The following is a 23,445-nucleotide window of genomic DNA, read 5'->3' on the forward strand; positions in this document are numbered from 1 at the left end:
ACAACTAATCCTTAGTGAAGCCCACAACTCTCCTTTCTCAATCCATCTGGGTAGTAACAAGATGTACCAAGACCTAAAGCAAAAATTATAGTGGACCCGTATGAAGCGGGAAGTTGCATAGTTTGTTGCCAAGTGCGACACTTGCCGAAGGGTGAAAGCTGAACACCTACGACCAGCAGGCACTCTCCAACCTCTCCCTATTCCCATATGGAAGTGGGAAGAAATCGGAATGGATTTCATCACTGGTCTACCCACATCACAGAAAGGCAATGACTCTATTTAGGTGATCGTTGATCGTCTTACAAAATCAACTGACTTTCTTCCTATTCACTCTACCGACATGGTGAGTAAATTGGCGGAGTTATACCTCTCTCGCATCGTGTGTCTTCATGGTGTTCCAACAAAAATCATTTCGTGTCTCCACAAAGCAATGGGAACTAAACTCTTTTTCAGCACTGCATATCACCCACAGACCGGTGGCCAAACTGAAAGAGTTAATCAAATTCTTGAGGATATGCTGAGGGCATGTGTGCTGGAATATGGAAAAAATTGGGAAAAGTGCCTTCCATTTGCTGAGTTCTCTTATAACAATAGTTATCAATCTAGTCTTCAAATGTCACCATTTGAAGCCTTGTATGGAAGGAGATGTAGAACACCCCTAAACTGGTCCGAATCTGGGGAGAGACCATTTTTTGGTCCGGACATTGTCATGGAAGCCGAAGAGCAAGTGCGGTTAATTCGCGATCGCTTGCGAACCGCTCAATCTAGGCAAAAGAGTTATGCCGATCGTCGTAGGCGTGAGTTGTCTTTCAAAGTTGGTGATCATGTTTATCTCAAAGTTACTCCTTTCAAGTCCACGCATCATTTTGGAGTAAAAGTAAAATTGGCACCTCGCTATATTGGTCCCTATCGCATTGTTGCAAAAAGAGGAGCCGTTGCATATCAACTTGACCTTCCATCCACACTCTCATCCTACCATGATATCTTTCATGTCTCTCAGCTGAAGCAATGCCTTCGAGTTCCTACTGAAGAAACTCAATTGAAGATCTTGACCTACAACCCGATCTTTCTTATCAAGAGCACCCGATTCGCATTCTTGATGAAATTGAGCGCACCACTAGAAGGCACACTATCAAATTCTTTAAGGTTCAGTGGAGTAATCATACCCCAGATGAAGCCACTTGGGAGCGCGAAGATCATCTTCGTGATGCCTACCCTTTTCTTCTCACCGATCCATCGCAATCTCAGGGACGAGATTCTTTTTAAGGGGGGAAGAGCTGTAACAGCCCTAGGTTCATAACCAGGTATTTAGAAGTGCATTTGTTGTCCTTTAGATTTTATATTTACTATATTTGCAATTTGATCATAGGCGATAACAAAATTAACTCTAATCGGTAAAATTGAAACCACTTCTATTTGAACAATAACTTGAACAGAAGTGTACATGTGTAATAATTTATTCAAATACTAGTTTATTTATCACCAACAAATATAAATTTTGTGGAATTTTCGCTCTCTGTTTTGGCCTCCTAAAAATTCAAACCAACTTTCAGCCTAACCAATTTCATCTTTTCACCAGAATTAAAATATTTCGAATTTTTGAGTGAAACTTTGAAAAATGGAAACTAGGTGTCCAGGTCTATCTCCACACCAAAGGATAAAATTCTATCACTATTATTTCTTGAACTAACTGAGTGTCATATTGGAAATGGTGTAAAATTGCTGAAAAATCCTGAAATCTGCCCAAATTCTTGTTCCACCTCTATTCCAGCCCTTACCTCTTAGACCACCACGACTTGGGCCCACTTGTCACTGACCTTGAGTGCCTTTTAGCCCAAAACCCACCCTTGGGCGTTCTCCCCACCTCAGGACATAAGGTGGGCAGAGGAAAACCCCTTCCTCTTCCTCCCCTCTTGTTCTTTCTTTTCCTCATCAAGCTGAGCTCCCAGCTCACTTCTCCTCCCCAAATCCCATCTAAGAGCCCAAACTCAAGCTCTGCATGTTAGACCACAACAATCCCCATCATCCAAGCTTTCCATCCATCCCAACATCTTGCACATGCATGGAGAGTTGAGAGAGATCGAGAAGGAATAAAAGAGTGGTGGTTTCAGCCTGCAGGGCTGCAGCAGCAGCATTTTGTTTTCCTCCATTTGGTGAGCTTCCTTTTCATCCGTAGTGCCTCTTTTGAATTCCCTCCATGTTGAACATCTATAGCAACGTTCTATAGGTTGTCCACTCCATTGCTGCAGCTAGAAGGTGGCTGCAACTCACCCCGAGTTCATCTCTTTTGATTTCGGTTGAAGCAGCCCTAGGCAACGTCTCTTGCCGTCAGCCCAAGACTTGCTCCATCTCTTGCCATCAGCCCGAGGCCTTAGTCTCGCACGACCCTACGTCCAGGTTGCTGCCATGTGAACTCCGAATTCAATGAACCAAATTTTTGTGGATTAAGAAAAACGTTATATTCAATGTTGCAAAATAAAAATGACCAACTTTTGTACTGGTTTTCCCAGTAAAAATATAAATAGCTATATGTATCCCTTGTGTGGTCTAGCTCTTAATAAATTCGTAAGAAATTATTGGTAAAAGCTAAAATTGTGAAACCAATTTTTTTTAGCTTATATTTTAGTACTCTTTGCTGTTGTGGTGTTGTTTTTGGCAAAACTACCTCTTAAATCATGTTTAGGAGTTTATTTAGCATTCCTATGTTTTTAAGTTGTAAAACCCATATATATATAATGACAACATACAGCTGTGAAATATTTTTTCTTAGGACCTGTGAGTGATATACTTTACTCTAAAAATAATCATTATTATGAAAGCTTGGTTTGAGTTGCAAGTTGCTTGAAATGCTCTAAAGGAAACATTAATATTTACAGAACTGCCATTTTCAGCACCTGAGACCTTGTCATTTTCATATCTCCCAAACCATAAGTGATTATCTGGTGGTTCTTTCACCTAAATTCAAGTTAAAATATGATCTACCCACTGTATTTATTTCATAATTTATTGATCATATTGCATGTACATGTTTATTTGGCTCTTATTCGCATATTGCTTCTTTTCGATAGATTCGGAGATTCTGGAGAGTAACGAGCCATATCCCGAGGAGGATAGTGACTACCCTCAGCAGCAAGGCAAGCACCTAATAAGCATATAGAACCTATGATTTCTCTAAAACCCACAAGACACATCTTTACTCCGCATTCCACGGCCGTGGAACCCATCGTAAAAGATGTGACATAACCCCTTTACCCATCCTAGCCATGACAAAAGCACCGACCCAACCTCGCCTACGGCCGGAATCCCGAGACAGGTAGGTAAGATTGAGCCCCTAGCAGCAGGACACCGACCATGTGCCATGATATCTCGACTACCGAGCCGCAGCCCGTGTAGTCTTCATTTGCCCTAGAGATGTCCATCGAGCCCCGACTTCGTCCATCTCCATCCGTGTACTCTTGCCAGGACTAGACTGAGCACCGAGTTAAGCCTTACCCATTAGACATGTGGTTAGTACGGTAGTGCTTTGCAACAGAGGCCCGAAGACCGGTCCTTATAGTGGCCGAGGTGCTACTAGCAGAACCATGCACCTCGAGCCCAGCCTAAAACCATTTTGGGAGTTTTGAATAGAGGGGGGGAGGTGTGTGTTCAATTCCATCACAAGCCAACCATTCCATAGTGTCCAAATGATATGAGAACTCCCAAAGTCTAAAGTTATAAAACCACTTAGTGTTGCCTAATTAATCAGCGAAGCATCTACCTAAATTCATACTAGTGGAACCATTAATAGAGTACCCACTAGTTGGGGTTTTGTTTATCCTAGGGTGAACAAGGTAATAATAACTATAGCAATAATAATAAGGTCATAACAAAGGTAAATAGGCATGGCTAAATAAAACAGTGATAACGCGAGAATTTAAGTAATGCGGTAATGCAATAATTTAAATCAAAATAATTTTATAAACTGGGATTCAATATGCTCAAGGGTGATGCGACTTGCCTTGCTCATAGAGAACGGCCTTCCGAACCTTCGGCGACGACCGCGAACCACGCTTCAGAAACCTCCAGAACGACAGAAGCTACGCGAAACACACAAGCAAAGCTACAAGCCTATAAAGAAGCAATAACAATACATAAAAAGAAAGCACATGGTTCTTTAGGTTATAACAAACATTAGGAGACTTGAACGGGTCGATTCGGGGTTCGTATGATCAAGATATGATCATCCGAAGTTTAATGCTGTTATATGGAGATTTACGAATTATTGTAATTAGGTTTTACAACTATAAAACATGTGTAAGCGCTAGCCTGGAAAAGACAGGAAGGCTGCGCTGTTGACATGCAGACCCCACATGTCAACGTAAAGGACCGCGGTAGACCGAGTACACAGAGACGGTCCACGGGTCGACGGAAGCGGACCCCGTGTGTCAACCGAGGCAAGTGGCCGACAAACGGACTCCACTAGACACCACGCGGCCTGCACACGTGGAAACCACGCGGCTACCGAGCGGGCACACTAACAGGTCACCACACGCACACACGATCGACTACCGACACCGGTACACGAGTACCGGGGTCGACAACCGCACAACGCGCACGGGGCGACACCGAAAGAACGAGGATGGGGCAGCGAGAAGAGAGACCCTTACCACCACGCAACGAGGCGTGGGAACAACGACGACGAACGGGCGCGGCGGAGACGGCTTGGGGACGACCGAGGCGAACGGCGAGGGAACGACTTCGGCGGCGATCCTTGGACGAAGGCGAGACGCGGCCGGCGCAACGCTTGACGACGCGGAGCCGAGGACGAAGACGACGACGGGGCTGCAGCAACCTTGACCAAAGGCGGGCGACGAACAGCACGGCTTGACGGAGGGACGAACACCACGACTACCGGGAATGACGGGAGGACGACGATGGGAACCGGCGAGGAGGCGACGACGAACGCCGGCAGGTTGAGCTGAAGGGGAGGCGAAGCCAAGGACGACGTCGCCGGCTCACCGCTGCGATGCCGGAGGTGGTGGTGGCGCGGCCGACGGCGCATGGGTGGAGGAAGGGCCGACCGGGGAAATTCCGGCGAGGCGGATGGAGAGGCCGGCGCGGCACGGCGGTGTTCCGGCGAAATTCGGGTGACGCAGTGGCCTGGCCGGGGAAGAGGACGGCGCTGTTGTGCCGGGAGAGGAGGTGACGACGACAGCCGACGCACCGGCGAGGCGGCATAGGCGGCTGGGGCGGTACAGTGGCGGCAACGCCACCGGACGTCGACGAGGACACCGATCCGGCGAGTTTCTGGCGAGGATACGGGGAGGCCGGGGAGGAGGATGGCGTCGCAGTGCCGGGGAAGGCGATGGCGACGTCAGCTGCCGCACGGGCGAGGCAGCACAGGCGGCTGGAGGGTGGCCGGCACCGAGGAAAGAGAAGGAGGAGGCGGGGAGAGGTGGTGCGGCCACGGGGGAGCTCGGGAAGGTGCTAAAACGATAGAACGGAGCGAGGGGGTTCCATTTTATAGGATGGGGGAGGGAGCCGGGCACGGGAGAGGTGGGAACGGCGGTGGAAAAGTCGGCCGGCGGCCATGGAAAGCGGCCGGGATTGGCACGGGCGTTCCGGGTGATTAAAAGCACGAATCAAGGGGGCATTAAGGGGGAAAGAGAGGGGAGGGAAAGGGGATTAATTCCCGCAATCAATTTTGGAATTCGTCATTTGAATCGAGCGGATTTGAGGGATGAATCGACGCTAGGGTTCGGGAGAGAGAGGAGGCCGGGCGGGAGGAGGACGACGGGTCCGACAGGCGGGACCCGCTGGAGACGCGCGTGCGGCGCGCGTGAGGGTGGGGGGGCTCGGGAGGCGGCCCAGGCGGGAGGGGAGGAAAAGGGAATGGGCCGGGAGGGGGAGGGGAGGCCCAAGAGAAGGAGGGAGAGAAGGAGAGGGAGAGAAAAAGAGGGAGGAAGGGAGGACTTTGGGCTGGGCCGAGGGAGAGAGATGGAGGACTTTGGGCCAGACTTGGCCCAAAGGGAGGAGGGGGATTATTTTTAGTTTTTCTTTTTAATAAACTTTGATAGTTGTTGTTGTTGCTTAGTAATTATTTCCGGTGCTCTGAAAATTCAAGTAAAATTTGAGGGCTCCTTTTAGACCAAGGAGAATTTAACAAAAATTCTCCGGGCCACATTCGAATTTTTCTTGAACGCATTTTAACGTTGCCAATTTCTTTTCAAATTTTAATTAATTCTATTATTCCTTTTAGAGAATGATTTTTATTTCGGGATGAATTTATCAGGACGTGACAAAGAAATATGTTGGACTTGGACGGGTGATAGGACGATGAAGGGAGGTTGGTTTTCCTCTGATGCAAGTAGCCCCATCTAAGTCGTTAAGGACCGAACATTTTGACATCTATTCAAGCACCCTTCGTACTTACCACATGCCTTATTTGGGACCGGCTTGTCCTTTACTAGTTCTACTGTGATCATTTATACCACGTTGGAGAGACATGAGGGCAGGTAGCCCTTTGGAGGGCCTCGGGTGCCTATGTTGGCCGGGGGTGCCTCCCGCGTGGCGCGCCCGCCTTGGTCACATTACGCACGCACGTGACTAAGTCATCGGGAACCCCAGCGTGGTATAGGTGGTTGGGGAGGGGCTAAGAAAGGACTTGTAATGAGCTTGAATCACTTGTGTACCGCACTCGACGGGGTGTGTAGCATTTGATCTTTGTTCATTTCGTGTGGGTCCTGTTGTACACCTCTGATCAGAGTATAATCTATTCGAATAGCCGCGTCCTCAGTTATGGACATTGCTTGATGTGTATCTCACTCATGTTAGCATCAAATATGGATTATTATGGATGGGATTATGTTTGATGGTGGTGTTGGCATGTTGTGCCATGTTGGTATGGACTTTGGTGGTCCATGGTTGATGATGAGAGCGCCATTTGGGTTCATTTGCTTATACATTTCAGAATTATATACTTGCTGTCCAAAAATTAAAATGATGCTAGATTTACTTGTCCTTGCTTATTTTACTCATTAATTGCTCAATAAAATTAGCTTTATGCAAATGTTGAACTTAGAGACCCCCTATAGGCTAGAAAACTTGCATACTTCTCTCTCCCTTATGTATATATAATTTTGGGTAAGACTTGCGAGTACATTCTTGTACTTAACCCGGTGTCTGCAATTTCAGGAGAGGAATCCGGTTTTGAGTTATGCTTCTTGTGTGGTCATTGCTCTACCGAGGGCGGCGAGGGCAATGAGTGATCTCTTGCGGCTTGGCTCTTGCCCGGTTGGTTTGCCCTAGCGGAGTTGTGGCACCACCGGTTTTATCTTTTGCTTATGAACTCTAATTGAGACTTCCACTGCTATATTTATGTGTTGTATGTTGGGACCTCGGACCCTATTATGTGTCATGTACCTCGCTGCACTTTAACCCTATTATGGTACTTGCTATGTTTATTAATTGCTTGCGATGAAAGTGTGAGGCTAGTCGCATTCCTGGGGACTAGCTAATTATATCAAACAGTGAAGGAGGAAATATCTTCTCAAATTTGCACAGAGTTACCGCAATGGAGGAATCTAGCTTTTTAAGGAGCTCCATGTCTAACTTCTTGAAGCAAAGTTCTCTGAAAAAGTTGCACAACTCAATTATTGCCTCAAATACATCTACTGGTAACACGCCATGGATTGACAATGGAAGGTACCTATGTAGAAAAACATGACAATCGTGGCACTTCATCCCAAATATTTTAGAATTTTTTGCATCTACATAATGAGATATCTTTGCAGAATAACCATCTGGGACCTTGATATGTGTAAGAAATTCACAAAATGCTTTTCTCTGATGTGAAGACATGGTGTAGCAAGCAAGGTGGAATATATATTTACCATCACTGGTTGGAGTTGCATGAAGTTTAGGACGTATTCCCATGAGCTCCATATCAAAGCGAGATTTGATTGTATCTTTTGTCTTGCCATCTTGATTTAGCAAGGTGCCAAGGATACTATCGCAAATGTTCTTCTCAATGTGCATGATATCTAGGTTATGCCTTATAGTCAGCTTGCTCCAATATGGGAGTTGGAAAAAAAAAACTCTTTTTCTTCCAAGTACCATACAATGTACTAGAGCGTTTTCTTTTCTTCCCAGATTTCCCAAACTTCACCTGAAATAAACATGTGGCAGCAATAGTAAGGTGATAAAACCAAATTCATATGGTTAGTCATAGTTCTATAAAAAGATTAGTCATAGTGAAGGGGCATGAAAGCTTAATATCCAAACCAATGAGACAAATAAATTATTCTGTATCTAAATTTGCATCAGGGACAAACTATCCTCAAAATCAATTTAATAGTATTATCATGTCACATCTAGTAAGTAAATCATCGTGCATAGTTTGATTTTTTAATTTAGAACCATCACACAAAAAGTTTCAATAATAAGATGGAAGCAATAACCTGTTCAAATTTCTCAAACTGAGAAATAATATCATCTTCTGACAATGGTTTTGGAGCGCTTCGCTTTTCCTTTTGGCCATCAAAAGAAGCATCATTATTCTTCCAGGCATGTCGCCTCGGCAAGAAGCGGCGATGTCCCGTATAACAATATTTGTGCCCATTAACAAGTCTGTGGTAGCAGGATTCAGTGTGGCATGAAGGACATGCATATTTACCTTTTGTGCTCATGCCAGACAAGTTTCCAAATGCTGGAAAATCATTAATTGTCCAAAGCAAAGCAGCACGTAAATTAAAAGTCTCCTTTGAGGAAGCATCATTTGCTTCCACACCATCCCACAATTGCATCAACTCATCAATTAATGGCTGCAAGTATACGTCAATGTCATTACCAGGTGCTTTTGGGCTAGGAATTACCCGCAATCCATGACGTGCCAAACACATTAGCCTTGTCATGGCAAAGCTTTTTAGTTACTAACATCAGTGGTACCTGTTCCATGAACTCTAGTCCCCATGCGCTCTGAACGTAACGTTATCAGCAACGTGAGGAGTTCTGGCGTTCCCGAGGTCTTTAGAGAGAACTGATTGTATGACACCATGTCATCGCAATCAGGGTTCACAAACAATTTGTGCACAATTCATCTCATATATTTACCTGCGCCACAGTAAATTATCACAATCGCCCTGCTCGGCGTAAATTTGCCACCTGCGCGAGGATTTAAGAACCACTATACAGAGGTACCACTTTTGCTAGATAACTTAATCAACTAGGTCTATGCCCATACGAGAATTGCGGTCGTACTCGTATGTTCTTCACATGTACTTGGCAGTTTTATGTCGGTTGGAACAGTACTAGCCACCCGGAAATCAACCATTTCTACCGTACTGTCCCAATCTAAGTTTATTAAATTTTATGCATAATCTAACTAGGCAGGGCTAAGCAAAGCTAGCATATATCTAGTTTGCTATGTTCAGGTTATGCATTCAAAATCATGTTTGTCTAATGCATGGAATAATAGAGATATAGAATATAGGATTATTATGCTCAAAGGGGAGGAATAATAACTTGCCTTGCTCCAACGCAAATAAATTCTGAGATAGGCAACCTGATTATCCAATCCTCGAAATACCACAGGTTGCCTCCAAAATAAAATAGACTCTACTAAAGAAGAGGAAGAGCCAAATTCAATAAAAGCCATAAAATAGCAAGAAAGTGATAAATAGCTCGGAGGCTAGGGTTTAGGGTATAATCTATCTTTTCTATATGGTATAGGGATTACTGGGCTAATATTTTATGTGCAAGTTCTAAAGGGTTGGAGACTAAGGTGGATAGGAGATTAAGCAACAATTGTCGCTTATATTTGTTGTGTGGGTTTTGGTTTCTTGGAGAGTAGGAGATATACCGAATAATCTAACTGGTTAAGTAGATATGTGGCTAGTATTGGTCGAGGTTGGGCTTTGGTAGAAGAATGGCTAGGATTTAGTTGTTCTCGAGTCGATGCTGAAATAGGATAGCATATCGGCTTGTATTTCATGTATAGGCTATGGGTAGTTGAAGGGTAAATGGTTGTGATGATATTATAGCTAGTGTGGAGTCTAGATAGCAAGCTGATAAAGGTAGGATAAATATCAGCTAGAATTTAGGTGTTTGCTAGTCGTTGCTAGAGTTGGGTAGCATAACGACTAGGTTTGGTATCTTCTCTAGCCGGTGTCAGAAGACAGTATATCGGCTAGAGGAATAGGGGTGGGTATAGGTTTAGTAGGGCGAAGGTGTTACTCCAACAACTGTGAGTGGTGGCAGAGCGGCTAGGATCACAATGAGTTCGAGAGCGAACTGTGCGATGTGCTTTGGAGGTCGAGGGAATAGTGAAGCTCCGATCGTTATACGCATCAAGCCGTGGGATGCTAGGAGCAGCACTTTGACCTTTGGTTTGGGTTTTGCCGGACTTTACAACCAACGGTTCGACGTTAGCTAGTAGACCACAAACGTCCCCATGGAAGGTGTAAAGTTCTAACCGGCGGCTTTTTAGTGGCTAAAGGGTATTTTGGAAATAAAAGAAAATATTTGAAAAGGCAAATATAAATTCAAACAGTATTTGAATAAATTCAAATAAAATATTAAAATAGCAAATTTGGTGTCGAAAGGTAGGGTTTGAATTTAGATGAATTTAGGTCCAAGTTTTACTGGAAGCGGATCAACGGTTTAGCAGATATGGGCTTGTAAAGATTGAATTTTGAATTAATTAAATCTAGAAAATGTGAAATAGTACTGTAGGGGCCCACCTGTCAGTAGCTGTCCTTTTTCTTTTTATCTCTCTTCTTCTTCTTCTTCTTCCTCCCGATTCCTTTCTTCTGTTCCTTCTTCCCGTGTAACAGCAGAGAGAGAGAGAGAGAGAGAGAGAGAGGGGCGCCAGTGCTCCAATGGTGGAACGGCCTCGACGGCGGCGGCTAAGTGTGTTCCCGCTCGCTGCACATCCGGGGAGGTCGGTGGCAAGTGCAGGTAGAGAGAGAGATGGCCGGAACGGCGATAGCAGAAGCTTAGCCACGACCGGCGTGGATGGTGGTGGTGATGGTTTGTGGCGGTGGCTAAAGGAGAGGGGAAAGCGTAAAAACGGATTCACCTCGCCGAGGCAAAGCCGATGGCACGAGGGTTTGGGTTGTGGAACTATGGTGAAGGAGATCGGCCGACGGCAATGACGGCCGGACATGGGAGGAGAGAGAGAGAGAGAGAGAGCTCGAGGAGCTCGGCTTGTGTGGGGGAAAAGAGAGGGCCTCGCCGTTTATAAGCGGCGAAGGGCGGTGGTCAATGGCGGTTCCGGAGGCAGTCGACGGATTGGCCACGGTGACGGTTGCTTAGAGGAGGACAAAACGGCTGCGGTGACGTGGAGAAGACGAGCACGTTGCTCGTTCTGTTTGTTGATTGGCCGGCGAAGGCGGTTCGGCTCGGCGGCTGACGTCGATGGCGTGAGGTGGCGCTGACATTGGGCGGTGATTTCTTCGCGTCGACGGCAAAGCGATAGCGGCAGCAAGAAGTTGGGGGCGGCGGCGGCGGCAAAGCCGCGGCGACGGCCTGTGCACCCTGTGCGCCCACGGGAGAAGATAGGCGTCGGCTCAGCTGGCCGGCTGGGCTTGGCTGGGCCGACCCTGGCCAATTGGGCCAAAAGGAAGAAAGGAGAAGACTTTGGTCCAATTTAAATAAAATAGATGATTTTCTAAATTTTGAATAGGATTTGGATTTGGAGGAGATTGAATAGGAAATTGAAAGGAAATTGTATCTGGAGATAATTCCCAAAAGAAATATTTTTGAGTGTACTATTTCAAGAGATAGAATATAGTGGACTAAATATCAAAGCACTCAAATGATAGGGGGAATTAACAATATGATTTCCCCAATATATTTTTGGGAATATAATAGGAAAATAGTTGGAGGCAAGGATAAATAGGATTTGAATCCTAAAACTGATAGTACAGATATTTAGAGAAATCTTTGTGGCTAATAGGGGATTAATTTGGAGGAGGGGAATAAGATAAAAATCTATTTTTCTTAGCACAAGAGTAATTATTCAGAAAATATTATTCTCGTGCCAAGGAGGAAATCAAGCCAATAGGAATTAAATTGGCAGCTGGATCGAAAGGAGGAATTTGGGTCAAGAATCAAGGATAGGTGTAAGATCAAAGGGATGGGTTAACAATTAATTCCAAGAAAATTGGATTTACTTTGGTTTAGGTTCAAGGGTAGTGTTGGAGGATTTCTTGGACCATAATTCATAAAAGTAAAAAAGATTTTCAAACTAAATTTGAATAAAGGAAATTTTAGTCAAAAGAAGGTTTTAAACCAAATCAAGAAATACCTCAATTTAACCACATGTATTTTGAATGAAAAACACAAAATAACTTAAATTCCAAAGAGGTTTTGTGTGAATTAGTTTTAGGAGGTCCCTCTAATTATATTGTCCTAGGTTTAGGAAGTTATTAAGAACATAAGAAGAGGCATGATGCAGGATTAGAAAATGACACATTTTCAGGATGTTACATATAATCATCACATAAGGAGAACGGTAACTTGAAGACCCCCATCGTATAGGTGGGAATTGCCTGTGCCACAGATTGATAAGCACATCTTTAGCTCCCGCAGACATAAACTTCTCAGACCAGCTATTCGAATTGCCTATGCCAAAGATTTGATAAGCACATCATTAGCTCCCCCAGACATAAACTTCTCAGACCAGCTATTCATTCTTTTTGCTAACCGTTCTTTACTCAACTTAAACCGTTCAGCTTTCATTCTACCCTCTAAAGTGGGTAGTCCCAGATACTAGCTCTCAAAACCATGGGTTTGAATATTTAACATCTCCTTAAGATCTGTAAATACCTCATCTGGACAATTTTCATTAACCAATAGAGAGCATTTAGCTTGGCTGAGGAGCTGACCTGTGCAATCTCGGTACAGACGGAGGGCATGCTGCACCACCGAAGCTTGCTGGGCACTCGCTTCAAAAAATAACAGGCTGTCGTCAGCGAAAAGCAAATGCGATATCCCTGGCGCTCTTCGACATACCTTCAACTCACGTAAGTTCCCTGATTCCACTTCATTGTTGAGAGTACATGACAGTTCCTCCGCAACAAACAAGAAACGGTTGGGGGATAAGGGATCCCCCTGCCTCAGCCCATGGGAGGGAGAGAAAGGTTCCAGCTGATTGCCGTTAAAAGAGATAGAATACCTTACCGAAGTCACACAAGTCATAATCCACTTCACCCAGCGACTGCAAAAGCCAAGCTTGATTAAGGCACTTTCCAAGAAATCCCAGTCCACACGATCGTAGGCCTTAGCTAGATCCAACTTATACGCACAAAAGGGAGAATTTCTGACCGGACCCTTTTGGATGGCATGTATGCACTTGAAGGCAATCAAAGCATTATCAGTAATCATTCTACCAGGGATAAAGGCACTTTGCATAGGGGATATTACCTCCGATAACAGCGGTCTTAACCGGTTTACTAAGCATTTATCTTGTTCTTGCTTGTTTCTTTGATTTGCTTGCAGGAATAGGGTTTATCTGCACCGACAAGATCAACAACCCACGGAGAAGTGTATCGATCGCTAAGGTGCAACGCAACTTCTTGTACGGTTGTAGTCGGGTCGTCAATGTTTCTCCCAAATCGTATTTGTCATCAACTCTCCGAAAGATCGGGCCAAACAACTGCCTTGAGTGTCAAGAGGAACTCAGGGTTCATCACAAGAGGTGGTGAAGGGTTAGCAAGACTTGCTACGCGATGGACCATGCATGGGAGAAGGGCAAGCGAAGGCTTGGCGCCGAAGGACCCGACGCGTAGGGGTGAAAACCTATTGGATTTGGACGGATAATAGTCATACCATATCCTATACTATATTTTTTAAGCGGATTCAGAGCCGGTGCGGATAATGTGCGGATGCGGATGCGGAGCAGATTGTTTCAGATGTTGGATATGGTGCGGAGCCGGTGCGGACTCGGCTTGAAAGCAAATACAAATAATCGGATGTGACATGTATATGCAATCGATACAATATTTATTCATCCATATTATTTTCAACAGCAGTAGCAGGTCTAGCTCTTTTCCTAGGTGCCATTCTTAGGTGTCCTGATGAGTCAATTAATTAAATCCAACCAATATGAGCCATTAACCTACTGTGGCTTTGTGAAAACAAAGCTGAAACTTAACAGTACGTACAACATGTTTTTAGTTAGGGGCTTAGGAGTACTTAGCATATACATTTGGAATTAGGAGGAGGCATATTTTAGATCGATGGATATAGGCTGGATCTGAATGGGTCGGATTTTTACACGATGAAATTGCTCATGACAAATGGGCCAAATTGAGTGGTTATATGGCCTGTGAAATTTGGATTATCCGCCAAAACATTTATCAGATAATCCGCTTAAAATAGCGGATAATCTGTATCCGCTAGATATTACCGATACCATATGCTCATCCGCATCCGCACGTCATTATCCGCATCCGCATCCATATCCATCGGATAGTTAAAAACCCTTACCATATCCTCACTTCGAATGGATTCGGAGCGGATCGGATCGGATAATATCCGATCTGTTTTCACCCCTACAGACGCGGTGGTGAAGGAGCAGGTACTTAGCCGAACACCGATGGACCGATCGAGGCCATAAAAAGTCATAAGTTGCTATGGATCAACGTTATTAGCATCGATAAAAGCAAAGCAAGAAGATGGCGTGAAGGTATTCATATTGGTACAACTTTTCTATTTGCTCTTGAGTTGGTAGGAAAGCCATACTGTTAAGAGGGATGTTACCTTGATGTCTAGGGATGAGTTTGCTGCTCAAAAATCAAGTTTTTTAAAGTGTTTCAATTTTTTGGAGTTGTCTGAAATGAGTTTTTGAAATTTCCGAAAGGAGATTTTTGCTTCCGAAAATTTTCGGAGTTGTCCGAAAGTGATTTTTGGAATTTCTGAAAATGGCCGTGAAGCCAAAATCGGTTTTATAAATTTTCGGACTTGTCCGAAATTCATTTTCAGAATTTCCGAAACTAGGCAGTGAAGTTGTCTTCTAGAAATTTTCAGATTTTTTCGAAATATTTTCGGGATTTCCAATTTTTTTGTTTGCTGAGTTTGTGCTGAAATCTGCACTTTTCGGAAATTCTGAATGTACTGTAGGAACTCCAAAATATAATTCTAAATATTTTTTGGAATTTCCGAAAATTACTGGTCAAATGAAATTGCCTTCTGTTGATTTTTGGAATTTCCGAAAGATGGAATCTTCGTCTGTAACGGGCAGATATGAGGCTGTGGCTATAAATAGCCCCCTCCCCCTATAAGTCAATGTTGCTGGCTCCATTGCTTATCATTTGCCCTTGGCTTGTGTTGATTTGAGATTCACTTTTGAGTCTTGCCTTCTCATTTCTTCCTCTCCACCGATCTTCAATCCCGGATTTCGTGTATGCGTGAGAGTGGTTGATTTGAGTTTGTTTGAGTGTTTGGTGTTGACTTCATGAAGATTTGATGAGGACACAATTAGCTCGGATATAACCATGACTACCTTATGTATTAATCAACCAAAGGTGCATATGTTCTACATTAGATTTACTTGTTATATATTTGAACAAACGTTGCTACACAATGAGTTTTGTGTGTTTTCGTTTGTAGAGGTACTTGCTTGGGCGAAAGAAATGAAACCGAGCATAAGGAATGCATGGATGATTAAAGAAGTTGATTGAGAACCACACCAACACCTTCTCCAAGTCTACTTCTACCTCACTACGTCACTTTTGGTCTATAGAAGAAAAGAGATAAAGTTCTACACCTTTTGGATTCGGATTCGGGCCTCCTAACAGGATCAACTTCAAACAGACCTAACCGCTGATCTAGAAGGTATTTCGGGGCCCATAGTACTTGTTGGAAAGCTTATGGAGTCTACTTTCAGATGGTTTTGGTCCCACGTCAAAATTCTTACCAAGCTTCCGGGAATCTGCAAAACAAGCCACGTATCTCATCCAATTCGAATCTGATTTGGGTTTTGGGCCTTGTAATTGTGTCGTGGGCTTAGCCCAAGGGGGTGTGCGCCATAGGGCAACCCTAGGATGTCCCTAATCATACTTAATCAGTAGCCGTCATTGTTTAGAGTCGGGTTTTGCTTAGATTATTCTGTCAAGAACAGTTTCGCCGCTAGATCGGTTTGTGGAACCCCAAATTTGAGTGTTTAATCATTCATATGCAATTGTGTTGCAATATATCTTATTCTTGCTTGTGTTCTTCGATTCGCATGCAGGGATTAGCCTTCTCGGAGAGGTCAACCGGGTTTCGGCACGGTTGATAACCAGAGAAGACGTGGTGCTGCGATTGCCGGGGTTCAGTAGCGTGTTCATTCAGAAGCCGGATCGAGTTGTGTCTCGACTCCGCCTAAATCGATTGTTTATCAATACCTATCGGAAGATCGGGGTCTAACATCCCTCATCAGTTGGTATCAGAGCGCGGTTGCCCGTTAGGTAATTTATCTTCCCATAACCAGAAAATTGACACACAAAAATATTTATTCTTTACCTAGTCAATTTGAGCCGTTGCATTGTTCTATTAGGTTTTGCTTTGTTGAATTCTAGATTGCATCGTCGTGTCGAGTGCTGGTTTAGTTTTAGATTTAATGTTTAGTATTGAGTATTGCATCTGTTCATCACTTAGGTTAGGGTTCATCACCCAAGTCTGTGTGAGTTGTAAGTCACTTTGGGGTCTAGTTTTGCATCTCGTCGGTTGTTGCCGGGACCTTGAAAAATTGGATCTAATCATCGTCGGGTTTCCGTTTTTATAGTTTGCAAGAGTTTCTGTCGGTTGGTTGCGAAGTTGCATCATGTTGCTTATAGGGTTTGAGCGTCGGCTTTGGGTTTTGCCCTAAAGAAAAAAAAATAAAATCGTAACAAATCTGTTTCTGTTTCTATCTAAGACCGACCCGAGTCCTTTTCATGGTCCAACCCAAGCTGGTCGAGTCCCACACTGCTGGCATCGTGAGAAATCACGTAATATCTCCCGCGGGAGCTAATTAGCGCGTACGCGCCCGCGGCGCGCACTGTCACGCCCAGAAATTCACGAACCAGAATTTCTAAGCTGAATGTGCATTAAGCCAGGGTACACAAACTACAATTGTTCACATACAGATCCACGTCTTACAAACATAAAAAAGATTACAAATGCAGCGGAAAAGATAAAAGCGAGCTAAGCCTGAAGACTTGACTCCTGCAGTGGGTGACTCCATTCCACAGGCATCCTTGACGGCAGCGACGAAACCAACTTCTTCGAGACATCTTCAACTGAGAAAGACTTCAATCTGGTGTGGGGGAAAAGAGAGCAAGACTAAGTACTACCCACTGTACTCAGCAAGTCATTCCGGAAGAGGAGGTATGATGCAGGATATATCCAAGGGAGGCTAAAGGTTCATTTGCATAAAGCTAGCATTTAAAAGCAGTAGTTGAAAACAGTAAAACAGTGGTAGTAATTAATCCATATTAACCAATCACTGCTCAACGCTACACCACGTTGAGACAGGCCCAAACCACCACCTGAACTAACTAGTTCCATTAGCTAACTAGGGTGAGACTAATCACGGTAGATCTGGTCGACCGCCCATAACCGCGGGCATGGCTATTCGAATAATTTTACTCTGATCAGAGGTGTACAACTGTACCCACAAGACACAGCCCCACGACACATTTCCGTGTGCCGACAGGCCACCACGACATACCGGAAAGAGGCAGTGACAGGACCCTTCGCATAACTCCCTCTAACCGATCGAACCACACCTCAGGGTTCGCCCCCGTCCCCAGCAGGCAACGGGCAGCCCCCCTCTCGTGCCGCGGTGAATCCGGAAGCCGATCAACCGGACACCCCGCCCGACCCAACTCCATCACGCCCACCCTCGCCTGGGTACGTCAGCTAGAGGAAAGCTACACTATAAGCCCAGCCTTTGCCCACGCTGGCTTGTGGTAAGTACGATAAGTTCTTCCAGGGCATCCCGCGAACCGGTCCTTAATTGCCATGGGCACGACTAGCAAAACCATGCACCCACAGCCCACCATGTAGTGTATTTTAATTAACCAACACCATTGCGGTGGCACTAATCCAAAGCTATGCCAATAATCAAAGTCTATGCTTTAATGTGATCCCCCTTTGTGTACTAGTTGAACTAAGCATGGCTAAGCATTCTAAACCAACATCTAGTCATTTTAATACCAAAGTTATCAATGGCATAAGGTAAACAATATATGGCTGAGTAGTAGGACCCATCCCACATGATATTGTAAAAGAATGCAACATTTAATAGAAATGAGGGACATTTGTAAATTGGGTACAATATGATCAATTGTAATGCATGACTTGCCTTGCTCTCGCACTGATGGAACCACAGCAACGTCTTCGAGAAACCGCGGAGCGACGAAACGGCCGAAATCTACGCGACAAACAAAGCACACAAGCAAAACATGCTATAAGTCTACTGAAACAGGAAACAAAACCATTTTTAATGGATTCTAGGGATTTTTATGAATTTACTGAGACTTGAATGGACTTAAACGGAGCTCGGATGAATTAGATATGATTTTTAGAAGATTCTCTGTGTTTATTACTATAAAAGAAAAGCCTTAATTAGTTTTATTGCGCAATAAATCGCCAGGGCTGACATCAGCGAAGGAGGGGGGCGGCGCCGACATGCGAACCCCATGGGTCAGTGACTCAAGGGGGAAGGGAGAGGTGCCGGCCGGTAGGCCCCACCGGCAGCGTCACAAGGGGAGGGGTGAGGCGTCGACCGGCTCGGCTCGACTCCAAAGCCGGCTGGCCGGCCAAACATGGCGAGCGGCGGCGGCATGCGGTCACCGGCGACGGCAACCGGCGGTGCGGTAGGTGGCAGCGGGCGGCGCGAAAAGCGGCGGCGGCGGCCGAAGGCGACGGCGCATGGCCGAAGCGGTGGCTCGGCCCGGCTCGGCGCTAGGAGGGAGAGGAAGGGGAAAAGAGGGGAGGAGTGCCTCACCGTGAGTTGGCTGGTGTGGGGGAAAACGACAGCGAACGACGACGGTGAGAGACAGGAGGACGACGGCGACGGGCGGACGGGCTCCGGGAGGACCTGACGAACAGAACGTGGAAGATTAGAGAGAGGAGGAAGGTCCACGGCGAGCGAAGCCCATGGCCGAAGGCAGCGGCAATGGAGAAACTCACCGGCGAAGAGGGGCGGGCTCCGACGGCGGGTTTGGCCGGGCGGACGGCGGCTCGCGGGATGGCGAATGCAGCGGCGTCGACGTTGAGGCTCGGTGCGGCGGCTAGTGACGGCTAGCGGCGGCCTGAGCGCGGCCGGAGGGCGGGGGTGATGGGTGAAGTGGCGCGGGAGCTAAGGAGGGCACGGGGGAGCTCGGCGAAAGCGAAAAACGAGAGATGGGGACACGGGGAGCGTTTTATAGGCGGAGGGGGAGGCGGACGTGGCCGGGGAGGCTCCTGATTTCGCCGGCGACGTGGGAGATAGAGAGGAAGAGTGGGGGAAAATTCAAATCGAATCCTGCCCATTTGTGGTGGTGCGCGCGTGCGGGAGAGGAGGGTGAAACGGGCGGCGACGTGGGCACGGGAAAGGCGGGCGGCGTGGGGGGCGCGGAGAAACGGGGAAAGCGGCGGCGTGGGCGGCGGTTTCGGCGGTGGTTGCTGCCGGCTGGAGGAGAAAGACGGGGCCGACAGGTGGGCCCCACCTGTCGGTGACCCGGAGAGAGGAGGGAGACGTGGGCCGGCCTAGCAAGGACGACGGCGGTGCGGGAGGAGGTGGACCGATGGCCCAAAGGAGGAAAAGAGGAAAAAGAAAAGAGGGGAAAAGGAAAAAAAGATTTTCCTGGGATTTAAATAATGCACATGCTCATTTTTAATTAGTTAAAATTATTTCCAAGGCTCTAAAAATTCCAGTAAAAATCCTGTTAGCATATTTTGACATGTAGAACCCAAGAAAAATTCCACATGTCGATTCCGATTATTATTTGCAATTTTTTGATTTAGGGTTTCTCTCTTGCCTTTAAACAAATAATTTCTTGCGACAATTTATTAATTGAATTTTGGCTAGGGAGAAGAACTTCAGGGCGTGACACGCACTCCGGCCCACGGCCCACGCGCGCAGCCCCCACCACGTCGTATTCCCTTCTTTTTTTTTGTTTTTTTTCTTTTTTCTCCTTTTCTGATTTTTTTTCGCGCCAACTAGCAAGTTTTAAATCATGACTTGAAAATTTTCAAATCTGGATTTGAAAGTTTTCGATCTCAAGTTGAAAATTTTCAAATATCAAGTTTTTTCAAATTTGAACTTGAAAGTTTTCGAATCTCGAGTTGAAAGTTTTCAAATCTCGAGTTGAAAGTTTTCAATCCCGAGTTGAAAGTTTTCAAATCCAAGTTGAATGTTTTTAAAATCTCGACTTTAAAGTTTTCAAACCCTAGTTGAATGTTTTTAAAACTTGTGATGAGAAGTTGAAAGTTTTCAAATTTTGACTTAAAAAATTCAAATTTCGAGTTAAAAAGTTTTTAAAATTTGACTTTCAGTGTAGATCTGTTTTCAATCTTTTACTGAAAAAAATTAGGACACAAAAAATTACCAAGAAATCAAAACTAGTTATGCGCTAATCACGGCGTTAATCGTGTTTTATTCTGCGCTAATGACACGTGGCCTCCCTGGGGTGAAAAAATCGAAAAAAGCAAAAGGAAGTGATGGGCTGGGAGGGTTGGGCTGCGTGCGCGTTGCCGGCGCACACGCGCCAACTATGAATCCACAATATCTCCACATCAGAAGCCCTGCCGAGATACCTTAGTGAAAAAAAAAGAAAATTCCTTAAGCGGATTCGAGATATTTTTGTAAAAACTGAACCTACATGATATGAGCATTCCATTTTTGAGGTGATCAAATTTTAGTTTTGCACTTTGCGTTTGAGTCCTTGTAATACTCATATTTACATTTGAGTCCCTATTCGAGGTCAGTGGTCAGTTTTTTGTTGAAAAAAAAGTAAAAAAGAATAAAGAAAGAAAGAAAAGGCAGAAAGGTGCAAAGAAAAAAAAAGAAAGAAAAAGCCGCACATAAAAAAAAGAAAAAAAAAGGCAGAAAGGTGCTTAAAAAAAGCCGCACCAAGAAAGAAAAAAATCATTCATCCTTTGAGTATGTTTTCAGAGTGCAGAGTTGTGCATTGATTTATATCTAGTCCTTAGTGTTGTCGAGTGCTTACTTGAGCTAGAGTTGAGTCTAGGCTAGGCCAGCACATTGACTAGTACTTTGAACTATTATTCAACTTTGCATTTTCTGATTAGCACAATTGCGTTCCTTTGCTACTATATATTGTGCCTCCCAAGCTCCACATATATACTTCTGGTCAGCACCACTTTGATCCTTGCAATCGCCACATCACGTCCTTCAAGGTGTCACGAGCCAGCCACCGGTTGTACCGTCCTTAGCATTGCTGATAAGACACTTGTAAGAGCTTGGTAAGGTACTCCATTTGGCTGAGTTGTTAAGAGGCATCACTACACAGCATAGCAGATTATTAGGGATAACCTTAACTGTTTGCTGTTGTTTTTGTGTTTGCAATGACAGGTATGAGTGGCGCTCAAAATCAGCGATACCAACAAGGTAAGAATAATCGCGTGCCCAATGATCCTTATGCTAAGGTTAAGTTTAAAATACCATCTTTTTGGGGTTATTATGATGCTGAGAAATACTTTTCTAGATTTGAGAAGAAATTATTTGCTAGATTTGAATTGCCATGCCCTTCTGATGTGATTTTTCATGTTATTGGCAATTATGATAGTAAAGGAGAATATAATGTGCATCGAGTATATATTTGTTCGAATTTGACTATACATCCTTTTCATGATGAAACGTATTGTCTCTATCTAGTTCCTCTAGTTGTTTAAATGAGTTACAGGTTGGTTTGCAAGAAGGGGAGTGTTGTGGTTTTTTGACTACAAAGGTTTCAGGATCCAACCATATGGCCATCAAGAAATGTTCCTCACCGGATCTTATGATAGATAAAGATAAGTTCAATACGCTCCATGACAAGCTGAAACCGAGGACGGTTTCCAATCAAGAAGGGGAGGATGATGAGGACACAACTAGCTCGGATATAACCATGACTACCTTATGTATTAATCAACCAAAGGTGCATATGTTCTACATTAGATTTACTTATATTTGAACAAACATTGCTACACAATGAGTTTTCTGTGTTTTCGTTTGTAGAGGTACTTGCTTAGGCGAAAGAAATGACACCGAGCGTAAGGAATGCATGGATGATTAAAGAAGTTGATTGGGGACCACACCAAGACCTTCTCCAAGTCTACTTCTACCTCACCACGACACTTTTGGTCCATAGAAGAAAAGAGATAAAGTTCTACACGTTTTGGATTCGGATTTGGGCTTACTGACAGCATCAAATTCAAACGGACCTAGCCGCTGATCTAGAAGGAATTTTGGGGCCCATGAGTACTTGTTGGAAAGCTTATGGAGTCTACTTTCAGATGGTTTTGGTCCCACGTCAAAATTCTTACTGAACTGCCGGGAATCTGTAAAACAAGCCACGTATCTCATCCAGTTCGAATCTGATTTTGGTTTTGGGCCTTGTAGTTGTGTCGTAGGCTTAGCCCAAGGGGGTGTGTGTCATGCCCAGAAATTTAGCCCTAAATTTCCAGACTATTTTGTGTATTAAATCTCTGTCCAAGACCAGTCAGGGTACACAAAACGACAAGTAATATATAGTTCCAAATGTAAATAAAGCGTAAATACTTACAGAAGAGGCGCTTAGTCCTCACACCGAAAGAAAGCAGCAGCAGCGGAAATGGCGATCCTAGCAGGGCTTCAGCTCCATTCCACAGGCAAAACTCAAATGGGGTCTGAGCCTTGGTCCTCTAACTCAACTAGGGTCTGAGCCTTGGTCCTCTAACTTCGTCTTCAGCTTAGAAGCACTACACTTTTGAAAAGGGAGAAAAATAGCAGGGCTGAGTACAACCAACGTACTCAGCAAGCCACACCAATGATGCAGACGTGCAAGGGGATACAAGGATGGCTTGTGGCTATTTGCATAAAGGCAGTTGTAAAACATTTTATTGAGCAAAACGGTAAAACAGTCGAGTAATTAAGGTAACATTAAATCTCCACTGATCAACGCTACAACACGTTGAACACGCCCAACCAGCGCACTTGAACTAACCAGCGCATTGAGTCGATTTATTAAGTGTGAGACTAATCACGGTGAATCTGGTCGATTGCCCATAACCGCGGGCACGGCTATTCGAATAGTTTTGCTCTGGCCAAAGATGCACAACTATACCCACAAGACACAATCCACCGGCATATAACCTCGTCATCATGCGCCCATGATGAACACGTCACCATGTCGAGTGATTGTGACAAGACCATTCAAAAACCCCCTCTGACCAATCGCACCACACCTCAGGTTTCAACCCGCCCCCTGCAGGCAATGGGCAGCGCCCCCCTCGTGCCACGGTGAATCTGGA

General features: G+C 44.9%; 1 non-coding gene and 1 pseudogene across 1 annotated transcript; one reads left to right on the forward strand and one right to left on the reverse strand.

Moving 5' to 3' along the window:
* Positions 1 to 1,658: 1,658 nt before the first annotated feature.
* On the forward strand, positions 1,659 to 7,461 carry LOC4345244 (uncharacterized). The gene is made up of 3 exons (XR_010734782.1): positions 1,659 to 2,153; positions 2,228 to 2,397; positions 7,174 to 7,461. It is a non-coding gene; the product is annotated as an uncharacterized protein (transcript).
* Positions 7,462 to 10,593: 3,132 nt separating this feature from the next.
* Positions 10,594 to 11,143, reverse strand: LOC112936202 (uncharacterized; annotated as a pseudogene).
* Positions 11,144 to 23,445: the final 12,302 nt, after the last annotated feature.

This window comes from Oryza sativa, chromosome 8 (assembly GCF_034140825.1).
Source record: "Oryza sativa Japonica Group chromosome 8, ASM3414082v1".
Taxonomy (NCBI): domain Eukaryota; kingdom Viridiplantae; phylum Streptophyta; class Magnoliopsida; order Poales; family Poaceae; genus Oryza; species Oryza sativa.